The 10,183-nt window shown below is 52.4% G+C and overlaps 1 long non-coding RNA gene across 2 annotated transcripts; it reads right to left on the bottom strand.

The window, feature by feature from the left end:
• Nucleotides 1–2,023: 2,023 nt before the first annotated feature.
• On the bottom strand, nucleotides 2,024–8,653 carry LOC137673891 (uncharacterized). 2 transcript variants are annotated; one of them, XR_011049786.1, is made up of 3 exons: nucleotides 8,477–8,653; nucleotides 7,974–8,026; nucleotides 2,024–2,057 (listed from the first exon to the last, which is right to left on the bottom strand). It is a non-coding gene; the product is annotated as an uncharacterized lncRNA (long non-coding RNA). The 2 variants fall into 2 exon arrangements; XR_011049787.1 differs by lacking the exon at nucleotides 2,024–2,057 and adding an exon at nucleotides 6,869–6,931.
• Between the last annotated feature and the right edge of the window lie 1,530 nt (nucleotides 8,654–10,183).

Below are 10,183 nucleotides of genomic sequence, written 5' to 3'. Positions count from 1 at the left end.
GCTGCCACTAAAGTAAATCCTTAATTCAAATATTAAGCCTTACACGTAAAAGCCTCAACACCTTAGAGATTCCATCTACCCAACTAGCGCTCTCGCTGCCTCTCCCAGATGGCTCTGGACATCTCCTTGGCACCTTCAAAACGTTACAGAAGTTACTGGCCTCACCTGCTGCAGACAGCTAATCCATCCGACATGACTCTACAACCTTTACCCCAACAGTCTAGGCATATTACATATTAACCATAGACACTTATTGCTATTCCACCTATCCCTGACTCTACACCCCCAGGCAGGGCAGCTCCGAGCCACACACACAGTCCAATGCTACACGAAACGCTACAAACAAGGTTCCTCAAAGATGAGAGAAAACTCTCAGCGAGGATGACGACGCCAAAAGGAAGACATTGCGGGACAAGACCACCTGCAGGACCGTGACGGGGACATGTGGAGGCTCTATGGCAACCCCAAAAAGAAAGTAGAACATCATGGTCAGTGACAACAAGTGACTCTCAAAACCGAGAGGATGTATGCGCAAGAAGCCTGGCTTCAAGACCTCACCACCTAATGATGCACGGAATAAAGCCCAGTCCGTCCAAATGGACGCCTGGGAAGAGAAGCCGCTCGTTTGGCAGCGAATTACCCTGCAAAAGAGGACCGTCCGGAAACTTGCAAGATGGAAGACTGAACCACGCTGTAAGCTCGTTACGCAAGAAAAGAAGTGCCTGATTGGCACAACGCTGATGAGTACAGGTGTTCAAGACTCTAGGGATGGCGGTCGAGGTGCATGGTGTGCTCCTTGAGCACAATGAAGACATCGAGACCTGAGGAAGTGCTAAGACGCACGAGACAAGCCGCACAAACCACACAAACACACGTAGGCTGGAACTGCCCTGGCCTACCACACGCTATCATTGTGCTGAAAAGGAACCTGCTCCCTGAGCCTGCCTAAAGTGGACTGTTACTGCACAGCCCTCTCCCCTACACTAACTTTATAAATTAAAAACCGCTTCCTGAAAGTGCCAACCTTGTCTGCTCCTTCCCACCACCGCTCTCCACCACCAGTGCCTCAACTTAGCTTTCAGATGGCCAGGACTCCAATTCCATCTTCAAAAAGAAAAAATACAATCAGCCCACTGGGATCAATCCTGCAGTCACACCAGGTTCCTCTTCATCACCTGCAAAAAAAAAAAAAAAAAAAAAAATTACAATCCACACACAACAAGGCCGTCACTCAGCATCACATCTGGCACAGACCGTTCCCACAACGTCCCCCATCTCGGACGCATCGTGCCATTCCGTGCCGATTCCAGAGTCGGACGCTGCGGCTGTCGTCGTTCGTGGGGTCTAGGATACCAAATGACACAAAATTACCATGGCACTGACAAGAAATCACCAGCCCCCTGCTCCTACTCTCTACTACCCAGCTCACCTCAAATGCTCATCCAAGTCCAAAGTCTGCGCTGCACAGAACCTGCAAAACCAAGCAGAAACGCTCCACTGAGTGGCCACTTAATACCTTCCCATTAGACACCGACGCGGCCCACAACCGCCTCACCTTCTCGGACCGCTCCTCGACAGGTGGCATCGCTCCCCGGAGCCTCTGGGCAGCACCTGCAAAAACACAAACAAAAAGGCACGTGCTGAGACACTGGCCAAAACCGCAGCTCGCCCGTGCCGGTCCCCTTCTCACATGCCTTTACCATCACAACTTCCCTGTCTGGCCTCCGGCAGTTTAGGGCACCATGTTGATTCTTGCACACCACCTATAAAACCCAAAAAATACACGCTGCTTATGATTGCACCGCCTATAATCACCCGAACAACAACTGCCGCTTCAGCCCACCGATCGGTGCTCACCTTGCCCGAGAGTCAGCTCCTGTGCCTGTATCCCGTGGCGCTCATCGCTTTCTACCTTCAAATTAAAAAAAAAACCACCAAACCATAATGTAGGCATATCTCCACCAGTCATCTCCCCTCTAACACCACACGGCAACCCACCTTCTTACGGCGCTCCGCTCGCCTCTCTCTCTTGTCCTGCACGGCTCGTCCCTCTGCATCTGCAAAGACAATAATAAATAAGTCACCCAGATGCAGAGCATCACTTTAATAGTTCCAGACATCTCGTTCCCATTAAGGAATACCATCCACAGCCCAACTGCAGCCTGCCACTAAAGTAAAGAGTTAATTCAAATATTAAGCCTTACACGTAAAAGCCTCAACACCTTAGAGGTTCCATCTACCCAACTAGCGCTCTCGCTGCCTCTCCCAGATGGCTCTGGACATCTCCTCGGCACCTCCAAAACGTTACAGAAGTTACTGGCCTCAACTGCTGCAGACAGCTAATCCGTCCGACATGACTCTACAACCTTTACCCCAGCAGTCTATGCATATCAACATATTAACCACAGACACTTATCGTTATTCCATCTATCCCTGACTCTACACCCCCAGGCAGGGCAGCTCCGAGCCACACAAACACAAACAGACACACAGTGTAATGCTACACGGAACGCTACAAACCAGGTGCCTCAAAGATGAGAGAAAACTCTCAGCGAGGATGACGACGCCAAAAGAGAAGACGCTGTGGGGCAACACCACCTGCAGGACCGTGACGGGGACGGGAGCAGGCACTATGGCGATCCCACAAAGAGAGTAGAACGTCACGGCCCATGACAAGAACTGACTCTCAAAACAGAGAGGATGTACGCGCAAGAAGCCTGGCTTCAAGACCTCACCACCTAATGATGCATGGAATAAAGCCCAGTCCGTCCAAATGGACGCCTGGAAAGAGGAGCCGCTGGTGTGGCAGCGAAGTACCCTGCAAAAGTGGACCGTCCGGAAACTTACAAGATGAAAGACGGAAACACGCTTTAAGCTCGTTACGCAAGAAAAGAAGTGCCTGATTGGCACTACACTGATGGTACAGGTGTTCAAGACTCTAGGGATGGCGGTCGAGGTGTGTAGCGTGCTCCTTGGGCACAAAGGAGACATTAAGACCTGAGGAAGTTCTAATACGCACAAGATACGCCGCACAAACTACACAAACACACGTAGGCTGGAACTGCCCTGGCCCACCACACGCTATCATTGTGCTGAAAAGGAACCTGCTACCTGAGCCTGCCTAAAAGTGGAGTGCACCTCGACAGCCCCCTCCCCTACACTAACTTTAAAATGTGAAAACCGCTTCCTGAAAGTGCCAACAGTGTCTGCTCCTTCTCCCCCACCGCTCTCCACCACCAGTGCCTCAACTTAGCTTTGAGATGGTCAGGAGACCAATTCCATCCTCAAAAAGAAAAAATACAAACGGCCCACTGCATGAATCCTGCCGTCACCAGTTTCCTCTTCATCACCTGCCAAAAAAACAAAAATTACAATCCACACATAACAAGGCTGACAGTCAGCATCACATCTGAAAGACACCTTTCCCACAACATCCCCCACCTTGGACACACCTGGCATCCCGCACGCCTGCTCCATGCCGATTCCAGAGTCGGACGCTGCAGCTGTCGTCGCTCGTGGGGCCTAGGATACCAAAAGACACAAAGTTACCATGACACTTGCAAGAAATCCCCAGCCCCCCGCTGCTACTCTCTACTATCCAGCTCACCTCAAATGCTCATCCACTTCCAAAGGCTGCGCCACACAGAACCTGCAAAACCAAGGAGAAACGCTCCACTGAGTGGCCACTTAATACTTTGCTATTAGACACTGACGTGGCCCACGACCGCCTCACCTTCTCGGACCGCTCCTCGACAGGTGGCATCGCTTCCGGGAGCCTGTGGGCAGCACCCGCAAAAACCCAAACAAAAAGGCACGGGCTGAGATACTGCCCAAAACCGCCCGTGCCAGTCCCCTTCTCACACGCCTTTCCCATCACAACTTCCCTGTCTGGCCTCCGGCAATTTAGGCTGCCACGTTGACTCTTGCACACCACCTGTAAAACCCAAAAAACAGGGGTCACTTATGACTGCACCGCCTATAAACACCACCTGTAAAACCCAAAAAACAGGGGTCACTTATGACTGCACCGCCTATAAACACCTGAAAAATAACTGCCGCTTCAGCCCACGAATCGGTGCTCACCTTGCCCGAGAGTCAGCTCCGACGCCTGTATCCCGTGGTGCTCCTCGCTGTGCACCTTCAAATTACAAAAAAAAAACCCAAATACAATAAGGAAGTTATCTCCATTTATCCTGCACCCAGGCCTAAACATTAGCAGTATTTCTCTCTCCCAATGTCCCTTCCCCAAATGAGGAAGGGAATAGGGAAAAACAGAGGGAGACTTATTAGGATGAAGTTAACCAGATTTAATGAAATCAAGAAATCAATATAAATGACGACACAAAACAGACAACTGTATACTCATCCACAGATCACTGCCTAATTTGCTCCAGGAATCACAGCAAGGAAGAGGGAGAAGGGAGGAGAGGCAAGAAGAGGAGGAAAAAAACCCACCTCTTCCCAGCAAACCCTCTCTTTTATAGTGAGCTTGATGTCAATGATAGAGAAAACACCTGTGGTCCAGTCAGGGTCAGCTGCCCTGCATTTAACTGCTGAGGGCCTTGATCACCATGGCTGGCCACATACTAAAACCAAATCCCAGTGAAATCAGGACATGTAGGCATATCGCCACCAGTCATCTTCCCTCTAACACCACACGGCGAACCACCTTCTTACGGCTCTCCGCTCATCTTTCCTCTCCTGTCCTGCACGGCTTGGCCATCTGCATCTGCAAAGACAATAATGAATAAGTCACCTGGACTCAAAGCATCCCTTTATTAGTTCCAGGCATCTGCTTCCCATTAAGGAATACCATCCACAGCCCAATTCCAGCCTGCCAATAAAGTAATTATTTAATTAAAATATTAAGCCTTACACAGAGAAGCCTCAAAACCTTAGAGATCCCATCTGCCCAACTAGCCCTCTCTCTGCCTCTCCCACATGGCTCCGGACATCTCCTCGGCACCTTCAAAACCTTACAGAAGTTACTGGCCTCACCTGCTGCAGACAGCTAGTCTGTCCAAGATGACTGTACAGCCTTTACCCCAATACTCTAGGCATATCAACATATGAACCACAGACACTGATCGCTATTCTACCTACCCCTGACTCTACACCACCAGGCAGGGCAGCTCCGAGCCACACACACACGCATGCACTGAGTCCAACGCTACAGAGAACACGACAAATGACATGCTTCAAAGATGAGAGAAAACTCTCAGTGAGGATGATGATGCCCAAGGAGAAGACGCTGCGAGGCAAGACCGCCTGCTGGACCGTGACGGGGACGTGAGGAGGCTCTATGGCGACCACAGAAAGAGAGCAGAACGTCATGGCCCGTGACAAGAAGTTACTCTCAAAACTGAGAGGACTTATGCACAAGAAGCTTGGCTTCAAGACCTAACCACCTAAGGATGCAGGGAAGAAAGATCAGTCTGTCCAAATAGACACCTGGAAAGCAGAGCCGCTTGTGCGGCTGGCGATGACGCCGCAGAAGAGGACCGTCTGGAAACTTGCAATATGGAAGCCCGAGACGCACTTTAATCTCATTACAAAAGAAAAAAAGCGCCTGATTGGAACTACACTGATGAGTACAGGAGTTCAAGACTCCAGGGATGGCGGCAGAGGTGCGGGCCGTGTTCCTTGAGCACAAAGAAGACACCGAGACCTGAGGAAGTTCTAAGATGCACGAGACACGCCGCAAAATCTACACAAACACACGTAAGCTGGAACTGCCCTGGCCTGGCAAACACAACCATTGTGCTGAAAAGAAACCCGCTGCCTTAGCCTGCCTCAAGGGGACTGTTCCTAGACAGCCCTCTCCCCTACACTAACTTTAAAACTTGAAAACCGCTTACTGAAAGTGCCAACTTTGTTTTCTCCTTCCCCCAACCTCTCCACTAGCACCAGTGCCTCAACTTAGATTTCAGAAGGCCAGGAGTCCGATTCCATCTTCAAAAAGAAAAAATACAATCAGCCCACTGGATCAATCCTGCGGTCACCAGGGTCCTCTTCATCACCTGCAAAAAAAAAAAAAAAAAAAAAAAAAAAAATTACAATCCACACACAACAAGGCCGTCACTCAGCATCACATCTGGCACAGATCTTTCCCACAACATCCGCCACCTCAGACGCACCGTGCCATTCCCTGCGCCTGCTCCGTGCCGATTCCACAGTCGGATGCTGCGGCTGTCATCGCTCGTGATGCCTAGGATACCAAAAGACACAAAATTACCATGGCACTGACAAGAAATCAACAGCCCCCTGCTCCAACGCTCTACTACCCAGCTCACCTCAAATGCTCATCCCATTCCAAAGGCTGCCCTGCACAGAACCTGCAAAACAAAGGAGAAACGCTTCACTGAGTGGCCACTTAATACTTTGCTATTAGACACCGACGTGGCCCACGACCGCCTCACCTTCTCGGACCGCTCCTCAGCAGGTGGCATCGCTCCCCAGAGACTGTGGGCAGCACCTGCAAAAACACACACAAAAAGGCACATGCTGAGATACTGCCCAAAACTGCGGCATGCCCGCGCCGGTCCCCTTCTAGCATGCCTTTACCATCGCAACTTTCCTCTCTGGCCTCTGGCAGTTTAGGGCATAACATTGACTCTTGCACACCACCTGTAAAACCAAAAAACACACACGCTGCTTATGACTGCGCCGCCAATACAATACCTCAGAAATAACTGCCGCTTCAGCCCACCGATCGGTGCTCACCTTGCCTGAGTCAGCTCCTGTGCCCGTACCCCCTGTCGCTCATTGCTTTGCACCTTGAAATTAAAAAAAAAAAAAACACAACAGAAATACCATAATCTAGGCGTATCGCCACCAGTCATCTTCCCTCTAACACCACACGGTGAACCACCTTCTTAAGGCGCTCCGCTCACCTCTCCTCTCTTGTCCTGCACGGCTTGTCCCTCTGCATCTGCAAAGACAATAATGAACAAGTCACCTGGATGCAGAGCATCACATTAATAGTTCCAGACATCTCGTTCCCATTAAGGAATACCATCTACAGCCCAACTACAGAGTGCCACTAAAATAAATACCTAATTCAAACATTAAGCCTTACACATAGAAGCCTCAACAGCTTAGATATTAACCATAGACACTTATCGCTATTCCATCTACCCCTAACTCTACACCCCCAGGCAGGGCAGCTCCGAGCCATGCACGCACAGATAGACGATACACGGAACGCTACGAACGACACGCCTCAAAGACGAGAGAAAACTCTCGGTGAGAAGCGTGATGCCTCGAAAGACGACACTGTCGTGCGAGACCGCCTCCGGCACCCTGGCGGGGATGTGAGGAGGCTCTATGGCCGCCCCAGAAAGAGAGCAGAACGTCACGGCCCGTGACGAGAACTTACTCTCAAAACCGAGAGGATGTACGCGCAAGAAGGCTGGCTTCGAGACCTAACCGCGTAAGGATGCGGGGAAGAAATCCCAGTCTGTCCAGAATGGACGTCTGGAGACCAGAACTGCTCGCACACCCAGGAATGGTGCTGCAAAAGAGGACTGCCTGGAAACTTAGGAAATGCAAGATCGATCCGTTCTTTAAGGTTAAACAAGAAGAAAGCGCCCGATCTGTGCTACGCCAATGAGTACGTGCATTCGGGACGCTATGGATGGCAGCCGAGGCGCGTGGTGTGCTCTTTTAGCGCAAAGAGCTGTGGGGACATCGAGACCTGATGCGTGTCTAAGACGTAGAAGACAGACTACACAAACTACACGATGCACAGACAAAGGCTGGAACTGCCCTGCCTGGCACACCCTATCATTGCTCTGAAAAGTAATCCGCTCCCTGAGCCTGGCCAAAGGGACTGTTCCTGGACAGACTTCTCCCCTACGCTAACTTCAAAATCCCTCCCTGCAATTCCCGACCTTGTCCCCTCCCTAGCACTGCTCCCTCAACTTATCTTTCAGAGGAGAGGAAGTCTCAATGCATCCTCAAAAAAAATAAACCCCACGGCAGCTAACTAGGATGCTTCTGCTGTTGCCAGGTTCCTCTTCGTCATCTGCAAAACAAGAAAATACACAAGCACCAGCTGTGAGCATCACAGTGGTCAAAACCAACCTCTTCCACAACACCTCCTCCTCAATAGCAACCTGGTCTTAATTATACTTAGCCCACAGAGTGATGGCAATTTCCTCCTGGGATCACAACCATGGAGAAGAAAGGTGGAGGAAAAAGAGGGAGGAAGGAGGGGAGAAGAGAGCACAGATCCACCCCATCTGCAGCAATCTTTCCCTTTTATAGTGAACCTGACATTAGTATTATAGAATACACCTGTGGTCCAGCCTGGGGCAGCTGCCCTGGATTTAACTGCTAATGGCATTAATCACCATGCCACAGCTGGCCACATATTGAAAGAAATTGGAACACAAAAGTGATTCTATGGAGTTTATCCCCACAAGAACAGTACACCCCCAAAAAGAACCAAAAAAAACCCCCCATAACCTTGTACCTTTTTTTTTCCTGTTGGAGCTCATCCCCACCTCAGCATATTGTCTTGTCAGAGCATGAAGTGCAGACCACGTGTGTCCCGATGACACTTGCATGTGAGGAACACATATTCATAAAGAGTCCAGATGTGTAAGACTAGTATCATTTTTGTCATTTTATTAATCATAAATCTATTATATTGACCAATCTATTCTGCAAAAAAACAACTTATAAATGCAGCATCTCCTTAGGGAAAAAAATGTGTCAGAAACTGAAAAAAAACTACAATTCAGAGCTCTCAACCATAACGGGACACCAAAGACAAACAGCAGCAACACCACCAGGCTGACACCCCAAACGCCCCAGGCCCAAAAGCCCCCGCGGGGAGCCGGGCCCAGCCACCCCGCGAGCGCAGACCCGCCCGCCCCCCGGGCAGACCCCCCGGCGACAGCAGCCGCGGACCTTTCCCCCACTCCGTGGGAGCACCGGGACCCGCCCAGCACCACCGGAGGCCCCCCACGCCGGCAGCGGCGGAGCCGGCCCGGCCCCAACACCGGGCAGCTGACAGCCGGACGGGGCGGCCCCTGCTCCCCCCCGTCCGGACACGGGCTCGGCCCCAAAACCCCCCGGCGAGCCCGGGGCAGCGTTCGGCCCGGGGCCGCTTCCGCCCCCACCCCCAGCCCCAGGACCGCAGAGCTCGGACCCGCCCGGGAGAGCCCCGACCGGGGGATCCCCCCTCCGAGACCCGCCGTGCCCACGGCCCCTACCTGCACCGGCGCCCACGCGGCGCGGACCAGAACGAAACGCGACCTGCCGCGCCGCTCGCCGTGGCTCTTCTGCCACCGTGCAGGCGCCGTGCCGGGACCCCGCCCCGGGCCGCTCCCTCGGCAAAAAAAGCGGCGAACTAAAACGCAGCCGCGGAGAGACAGTTTTAAAAGCAACCGTGATTAATAAAAGGAGAAAATTAAAAAATAGACCCCGAAAAGTAAACCGGAGATGGAGAAAGAAAATGTAAAAAGCGACGGCTGCGGCACCAAGCACTGCCGGGCGCCCCCCCGAGCTGCAGTACCGCGCTGCCGACGCGCGGCGGCGCCGCCCCCTCACCGCAGTTTTACGCTTTGACACCTCCTTCTTTGGGGAACCCCTCCCGTGCCCCACTTACCTGCTGCTCCACTGCGTCCTTGTCCCCGCATCGCTGACATTCAGGTGCCCCAAATGATGTCATCACCACCCAGACCCCTCCCCGCTTTTTATACACCCCAAAAAAAGGCACTAAAGGAGGGAAACGGCCCTAACCACCACCTCCTTACTTTAGCAAGGCCATTTACGCGTGTACACGCCCCCCTCCCCAGAAAAGGGGAGTTCTGCTAGAAAAATAAAGAGAGGGTGGCCACCCCCCACCGTCCCAGATCCTGTCTGCCCTGGCAGCTGCCCCACGGCACAGGGGCACCGTGCTAGAGGACGGTGCCGCGGCTCTCGCTCCGCCACGTTCCCCCTCCGTTCCCACACCGGGACAGGCTCCCCAGGGCCACCGACGCCCCCGGCCCCTCTTGGCCCTGGACCCCCCCCCCCCACCTGACACCCCTTGCTGCCACCCCTGAGGGGCACCTGCTGCACCCACAGCCACGAGCCTCCAACAGAGAGCGCTGGCCCCTCACCCTCACAAACGCTCAATGACCTGCAGGCAAACCTGCGCCAGGGGTAGCCGCCAAGCCTCACGACACTCTTA

The sequence above is a fragment of the Nyctibius grandis genome, chromosome 26 (genome assembly GCF_013368605.1).
Source record: "Nyctibius grandis isolate bNycGra1 chromosome 26, bNycGra1.pri, whole genome shotgun sequence".
NCBI lineage: Eukaryota > Metazoa > Chordata > Aves > Nyctibiiformes > Nyctibiidae > Nyctibius > Nyctibius grandis.
The sequence above is the reverse complement of the archived record's forward strand: the minus strand, read 5'-3'. Positions and strand labels throughout refer to the sequence as shown.